The sequence below is a fragment of the Mus caroli genome, chromosome 11 (genome assembly GCF_900094665.2).
Source record: "Mus caroli chromosome 11, CAROLI_EIJ_v1.1, whole genome shotgun sequence".
In the NCBI taxonomy this organism is placed as follows: domain Eukaryota; kingdom Metazoa; phylum Chordata; class Mammalia; order Rodentia; family Muridae; genus Mus; species Mus caroli.
The window spans coordinates 66,315,984-66,323,978 of record NC_034580.1 but is presented as its reverse complement, the minus strand read 5'-3'; the positions used below and the strand labels follow the sequence as shown (position 1 = coordinate 66,323,978).

At 43.8% G+C, this 7,995-nt stretch overlaps 1 long non-coding RNA gene across 1 annotated transcript in view; it reads right to left on the bottom strand.

Annotated features, from left to right (window-relative positions):
* Window positions 1-6,666: 6,666 nt before the first annotated feature.
* LOC110304297 overlaps window positions 6,667-7,995 on the bottom strand; it is a 60,075-nt gene continuing 58,746 nt past the window's right edge. The window contains exon 6 of the long non-coding RNA XR_002379054.1: window positions 6,667-7,650. This is a non-coding gene — a long non-coding RNA (uncharacterized LOC110304297). The remainder of the gene's footprint in view (window positions 7,651-7,995) is intronic.

Sequence of the window (7,995 nt, the reverse complement as noted above, 5' to 3'; positions counted from 1 at the left end):
GACTCTTTAGGTAGCATGATTAATACTTTGGGAGAACTGAGTCTGTTTCTAGTCTACAGGAGGACCTTAGTTAAGAGTGAGCATCTTGCAGTTGCAAAGCTGGGGGTACCCTTTCCAAACAGATGTCACACATTGTCCCATCCACTCAATTCCATAACAAAATACTACATATTGGGTGACTTAAACCAGGGGCATTTATTTTCCCACCGTTCTGAAGGCTGGAAACCCAAGATCTTTGTGCCAGTTTAGATAGTTTCCCCAAGACCTCCTCTCTTAGCCTGTCTTCAGCTGTCGACCTGCTGTGTACCCACGTAGCTTCATGTTTGTGTGGACAAAGGGTAATACCTTTGCTTAGAAGGGCACTATCCTGTTGGGGCCAGGCCCCACCTTTATGATGTCATTTAACCTTTTTTTTTTTTTTTTTAAAGAAATTTCTGCTCCTTAAACAGCTCTACTACCAGGACCCCAGTGCCTGGAGTGTGGAGGGGCAGAACTGTTGTCTGTAACATCCAGTTTGGGCTGGGTGATGGAATTAGCTGAGTCGAGAGGCCTACCTGCCCAACCCCCAGCCATTGTTCCAAGATCACTCCAGAAAACAAGCCTGCCTCCTTACTGCAGAGAGATGAGCAATATTGAAATCGCTCCCCCTAATCTTTATGCGATTGCCTTCTCCCTGATAGAAATATTGCCTCTTGCTGAGTATTTATTGTCCGCTTCTCTCCAAAGTATTGACTTTATGTAACAGTTTGATATACATCAAATCCTTTACAGATTTAATAAACTCCTCTGGTCAGCCTTCTGTTGTGAACACAATGAGATTTATGGTCATCTTGGTGTAAAATCCTTTTTCCTTGAAATTTTCTACTTCTAGATATCAAAAGATAAGAAAGGGAACATCCATCATCTTGGAACTCGTCCCCCATGTCTGCTGCTGGGTATTAGTCTGAAATGACTGGTGGTTAAAGTAGTAAAATGTGACAAAGGCTTCACTGCCAAGCAGCTGGGAGCAGAGGAGGGCCTTCACATCCTTCCCTTCCCTTCAGAAGGCGGCTTTCTTTGCAATTAATCACAGGAGCCCTAGGGACAGGGAGCAGCCTAATTTGAGTTAGATGCATAACCTCGGCAGGTCTTGACTAAGAGGTTAGAGACTTGAGCCAATCCAGGATCCATTTAGCAAATAGTATTTGACCAGGTAAGCCGGGAGCCACTGTGTGGGAAATAGGAGGTGCAGAGAGGCAGGAAGTCAACTGTATGTAAGCTAGCTTTCCTCTAGGGCTTCTAGTACCTTCTATATCACTCGGGGTCTGCACAGCAGACCCACTTTTCTAGGGTTTCGCTTTGTATTATTTCAAGTAGCTGTTGTCAACCATAGCCTCCAAACAGAAAGTTCCATGGGTAATTCATAAAGAGCGTGTGATTTTGAGCAGTCTAATGAAATCTCATGCTGTCATGCTCCTTGAATCGTCTGTCTATCCAGACTGCCCACACTGGATTACTACCCACCCGTGAGTAACTTAGTAGCCATTGTGCTGTCAGGTTGACTGGCATGCCCTCACAGTACTTGTGTTTATATCACTCTTACAATGTAGCCTAATGTACATAGTTTACATCACTTTATTTCATCATATAGATATTGTTTCATCCCATATCACCCCCAGGGGATGTAGGGTGTGTGCAGTACCATAAGATATTGAGCCAGGACACATTCATATAACTTTTTATAATATTTTGCATATTTTAGATTGTGTTATTTGTTGTTAATCTTTTAATGCATCTTATTTATAACCTAACCTTTATAATAGATAAATATTCATAGGAAAACCAATTACATAGAGGGTTTAAAGTTCAGGGCATCCCCTAGGATTCTTACGAATTATTACCTTCCAATCAGGGAGGACTGCTCTAAGCACTGGCTTGTGTCCCTCCTAGACTAAACTTAATACAAGCAAACTTTCCACTTTCTCAGCAGTCACCAGGTGGCTGGGGTGTTTGTCACATGGAAATTGTTAGAATAAATCTTGTTGGGGTTGAAAAGACTTAGGCAGGAATAGGAAGGCCTTCTAGGTAGCTACTGAAACACATCAAGATTTAGAATTCCTTCTGATCTCAGAAGTTTCTGAGCAGAAATGTAATCTGGAAGCAAAGGAGGGCAGGAAGCAGGCCCTCAAACATTCTAGATGCTTCCCTGAAGAACTTATGGACAAGTAGGGAGGAAACAGGAAAGAGATTTATGGAGTCTCGAAGCCTCCCGTTAAAATTAAGTGTAGTGAGGAGAGTGGGTTTCCACATTTAATTGTCTTCTTCACAGTGGTGGTGTGTCAGTCTTTCCTAAGAGCCTATTAATTCTGTAATTTAGTGCAGCAAGAGCAGAGGGACCATCAGAGCCAGTGTGGGTTTTTTTTTTTTCTTTCTCTCTCCCTCATTGACTAGCTGTCATCTGGCATGAGTGTTAGGGTAGCTTTCTCCTTGAACAGTCTAAATATCTCCAAATTAAAAAGTTTTTTAGTCAGTTTAATGAAAAAAAAAAAAGAAAAGAAAAGAAACCTGCTTGCATGTCAGTCAGCAGAAATGGGGTCCACGACACCGTATGTTATGACTTTAATTATAGCTAAAAATAAACAGGTTTATTGTTTAGGTCCCATGGAAGCCATGAAGAGAGAGAAAGGGAGAAAGAGAGAAGTCAAGTGGCTTTCTTGGGTGATGCTAGTGGCTTTTAAATAATAAAAAAAAGATGATTTATGAACGTGGCCCCAAACCTGCTGAGCAGTGCAAGGGTGTGCATTTGATAAATGGCTGGTTTGCCTTGTGCTGGCTCTCTCCCCTATCAAAGGCATCAGTGCAGATCTGCCTTGTCCTTTGTTTAATTAGGACCTCCAGCTGAACAGACACCTTTAGAAAAGGGTATTCAGCATCCCGGAGGCACCACCTGCATCCCAGCAGCAGGGCCCAGTGCCCTAAGCAAAGTCCGGGAGCTGCTGAGACTCTTGGCATGCACACTTGAATTTTTTCTCCTTGCAAAGCCTCTCTGTGGGAGCATGATATCATGTCCTCCTTGTTCTGGAACTGCACAGATCTGCTGAGGCAGGGAAGGTACAGGTTTGCAAAGAAGCACAAACAGTGTTACCTCTAACCAGGCCTGGATGGGTATTAGGGACTCACTTGTATATATGATGTAGACAATGGTCTAAAATTTACTGTGGGAATAGCTACGAAATTGCTCCAGCCCACCAAATTCTACAGCTTGGTCCTGGAAACCTGCCTGGGGTGGTGAAGAAAATGCAGAAAGGACAGATAGCACAGATGTAGACAAGCTGAGATCAGGTAGACTGTGCTCATTCTGATGGAGCAGCACTGACCATACACAAGAACTCAGAGCCCCAGGCTTTATTATATACAGCACAGTGAGAGGGCTAGCTAGGCTGAGTAGGCGGTCTCTGTAGAGAATCAGGTTGCTCTCAGCACTGAGAGGAAAGCTGCAGTGGCCAGTGTTTGTACATATTACCAACATTGGCATTCAAACCACAGGAAAGTTCTGCTTTCCTTCTGAGCCTCATCCAGAGGTTATGCTATTCCCGTGGGTCTGGGGCACTGGTATCCTTGAGATGGCCATGCCCATGTCACTGCTATACGTTCACTCAGAACTTCATTCTTTCTTTGCACAGTCACTCAAGGTTTTCCGCTGCTCCCCACAGGATCCCATAATTTGAGCAGAGCATCCTTTGACATCTTTTGTGGGAGGGAAGATGCTCCCCGTCTTGACTCTGTCCCTACATTGTCTGTGACCTCTTAGTCCATGTGTGTACTACTGGGTTTCATTGTTCTGTACACAGTACTATTGTGAAGTATCACAGAACTGCACCAAGCAAATTGTGAAGACTACTGAAGAGGAAAAGACCCAGAGAAATTACCAGGGACTTTGAGGGTAGTGAAGAGCTGGCATCTGGAAGAAACGTACAGTGGCTACTGTAATATTGGTCTTCTACATGTCCTGACCATCATATATCATTACGTTTTATGACCAATATTACATGTGTGCTTTTGTATATGCTATAGGCCCCCTTTATCTCAGTATTGCTTTGGGTAGTTTATTATGTGTGATCAGCTACAGTCTATAAATACTAGACAGAAATGTCTAGATATAAGCAACACATACATTTTAGACTGGATGCCATTGGTAGCCTTATCACATCTCACATCATCCTGCTCCATCCAACTATAATGTGACTCTTCGTTTTGTCCAGCATATCTACCCTGTATGGTCTAACTAACTCATTAATAACTTAGTAGCTCATCTCACGGGTTTCTTGTGGAATTATAACACTGCTTTTATACCGGGCTCACTGCAATTCTCTGCTTCCGGGACTCCCTAGGGCTCTTGGAACATAGTCCCCACACTCAAATATAGGAAACTATTGAACTGTATACTTTATTTTAATGACGAATAAAAATTGGTCAACTAAGGCAATCAAACTCCTAGTGGGTGCTCAAAACCATTTCTTTGTAGCAGTGAGGAAAACACACCCACATACTCAAAAATAAGGAAGGGAAATCTTTGTAGTTTCTAAAGCAAGGCTTCTAAAAGAAACCGGAATATGGGAAGTTTAACAGCAGTAAATAAGGCTAGGACTATACAGCCCTCTGCAGGGCTGGGGTTTCTGAGGACTGGAAACCATTTCCTACCCAGTCAAGGTTGTGTTGGGAACTGGATCTGATGAGCCTGGGTCCAAAGCGGAGCAGGGCCTAGGGATGTGACAGAGGCTGTCAGGGGATCCTCACTGGAAGCCAGTTCAGCTCAGGACCTACCTCATAAGTGAAGTCTCAATGGGGAGGCATTAAACAGCTGAGGAGAGCAGTCACCATGACAACGTAAGGAGAATAGATTGAAATCACGTGCATTTGAGGGATCAGTGAGGACACTCTGAGGGGACTGCAGAACAGGCATACAAGAGACTTGAAGAGGTCAGGAAAGGAATGGCAGCCTAGGCAGAGCTGAAATGGCAGCGCAGAAAGGAAGCAGCTGTGAGAAGTGCAGATCAGAAATGGAAGAGAAAGGTCATGAGAATTTAAAACTCAGTAGGGAAACCAACCTGGATGCCGGACACAGCCTAAGAACAAAGCTGGACTTCAGAGATCAAGCATAGCCTAGCGAAAGAGGCAATGGGGGAGGGGGTGGTTAAAGCTGTAAAAACAAAGCTGAGAGACATGCAGAGAGAGCTGCCTTGAAAGCTCACATTGGGGTCCAGCCATTCTAGAAGGATCAACGGCTGTGACTGACAGGTTGGTTCCTCAACAGCACACCAGAGTCAAAAATGCCACGAACTCAGAAATTCTACCAAGAGCTGAGTAGGAAAAACACATGAGTCTTGATCCACGGTGATAAGACCCCAGAACCCGAAGCTGTTAGAGGGAGGACTTCACCTGTTGGATGTCCTGATAGAGTGCCTGAGTCCCCCCACTCCTTTCAAAAGAAGAGTGCTATAAGTACCTCCCACAAAGATTAAGTGATTCAATCTACCTAAAGCCCTTGGGACAATTTCTCCCTCCATTAAGAGAGAGTGAGAACTGTTAGCTGTTTGGTCCACTGTGTATATTCATCTGTGCATGTGCATGTGTGCGCGCAGTATGCCCGTGGAAGCCAGAGGATGATTTCTGGGCTACTTCCTTAGAAATGACATCCATCTCCTTTGAGACAGGTTCTCTCTTTCGGCCAGGAGCTCATCTATTAAATTAATTGGTCGATGTGTCCTGAGATACTTCTGTTTGCACATCGCCAGGATTGGGGTTGTAAGCATGCTCCACAATGCCCAGAATGTTTATGTAGGTTCTGAGGATTGAACACAAACCCTCATGCTTACCTAGCAAGCACTGTATTCATTATTTCTCCAGGTTAGGAAATGCTATCGTGTGTGTGTGTGTGTGTGTGTGTGTGTGTGTGTGTGTGTGTGTGTGTGTGTAAGAGAGAGGGGGGAAGGGGTGGGGAGAGAGCTTCATTTATCATTTTTCTTGCTGTCAGATTTCTCCTGGGCAACACTGGAAACCAAACGTGGAGTTTAGTTCAAGTCCTTTCTGGGCTTGAAACTGCTTTCTTGTCTAGGAAGTGGAGAGAACAGGACTTTGTTTGGAGATTGCCCTTTATGGATTCTGCTCCCACATAGCATTTCATTCAACCTCTGCAATAACTTGCAATAACCTGGATCCCATCACACAGAAGAACAAACCTGGATGGTGAGAAGCTAATGGGTTTCCCCAAAGTCCTTTAGTGAGGAAACACAGGGGCTCTCTGTCCTCAGACCTACTCTCCTGCTAGTGTAGTATGAAGGCAGAGGCTGGGGGAGACAAGAGTCCTGGCCTTGAGTCTAGTCTCGGAGTTTCTGCTTCCAGATGCACTTTCTCTGGCCTCAGAACATGGAGTGCTACCTTCAAGCAGGAAGAAAATAAACCATCGTGATTTCTTTAACAGCTTCAATAACCAACATGACATTGTGAAGGACGTGCCAATATTTGTAATCTCCCCTGACAAGTTGTTAAGTATTTATAGAAACATTTTCTCCTGGCCCTGCTTAAGGAAAGTACTGTATCTAATTTCCTCTGGAGACATGTGCTTGGGAAAATCAGAAGGATGATCTGTCATCATAAATAGCAATAAATAGTCGCCCTGGAAGATTTGCTTGTTTAGCAAGGTTGCTTGAATATTAACATCTCCCTTTAATCTTGTCTCTGTGGGGAAAAGTTCATGACATAAGTATGTGCTGAGCTCCAGGTTTGAGGGGAGCTCAAGGCTGGAGGTTGGTGACCTCTGAAGTCTGGATCAGTGTGGGAAAACTGAGGCAGGGGGAAGAAAAAGAGGCTCTAAAATCCAGGGAATAAGAGAAATCATGGTTGTGAAGTACTAGCACACTGAAAGTGAAAGCCACAAGATTTAGGCTTTAGTAGTTTCCCCAAGGTAATTCAATTCCTCTTTCTGGGACTCACTCTCTGTCTTCCTTATCTGTAAAATGGGGTAAAGGGCTAAGATGGAGGCTCCACTTGCTCTTGAATTCTTTACGAAAGTCCTGGAAGGAACTGATATCAAAGGGGAATGGGGTAATTCATTCAGGCCCAGTGAGTCACAGTCAGACCAGATCATTCTTGATGATTGCTGGATCCCAATGCCCCAGAATAGAACCAAGCAGCTGAAACCCACTGTCTCCCTCCTCTGTAAACACCTTTGAGCAAATGGCTTTTCTTAGGGCAGTACTGAATCAGGCCAGACTTTAGCTTTATATGAGCCAAGTTATACCTTTAAAAACAGACCCGCATGAACCTTTCCAATCACTAGCCTCAGAAGCTGAAGAGTTAGCAAAACAGTTACTGGAAACAAAAAGAATCTCTTAAATGAACTTGGTTTGTAAACCTCTGCCCGACTGAATTGGTGAGCCAAGCTCCATCCTCATGAGGGTAGCCCGTAGGGGAACCAACATCAGCTCCAACGATGGAGCAAAATGATGGTATCCTGGTGCTCAGAAGCTGAATGAGAAATTTGCAGTGTAATGAGCTTGCCATCACTTGTGGTATACAAACAAAGATTTGTTGGTTGCCTCTTGATGATGCTGAAGATGAAATCCAAAGTTCAGGGATGAGGTGTGGGTAGAGGATTGTTGAACTGATTTTCTGTTAAAAACAAACAAACAAACAACTTTTAAACTACAGATTTTTGTTTTATCTCTAGTCTTTCCAACAAGGTTTGGATTGTTCTAGCTGTTTTTTGTTTGTTTGTTTGTTTTTGTTTTGTTTTATACCCTACATACCAAGCAAGAAGAGAGTGGTCCTGCACCCAAAGGACCCAGGAGCATCATTGTGGGACACTGTCCTTGATTTCCTCTTTCTTTCTCACAGGTTCCAACTTCTATGCTTATCAACATAGATTAAGCTGAGGACCCAGAGGAACAAATGAAACTCATGAACCAGAGATCTGAGCTGATTTCTTGGTTATTCTAGATTGCTCTTTGGGAGATT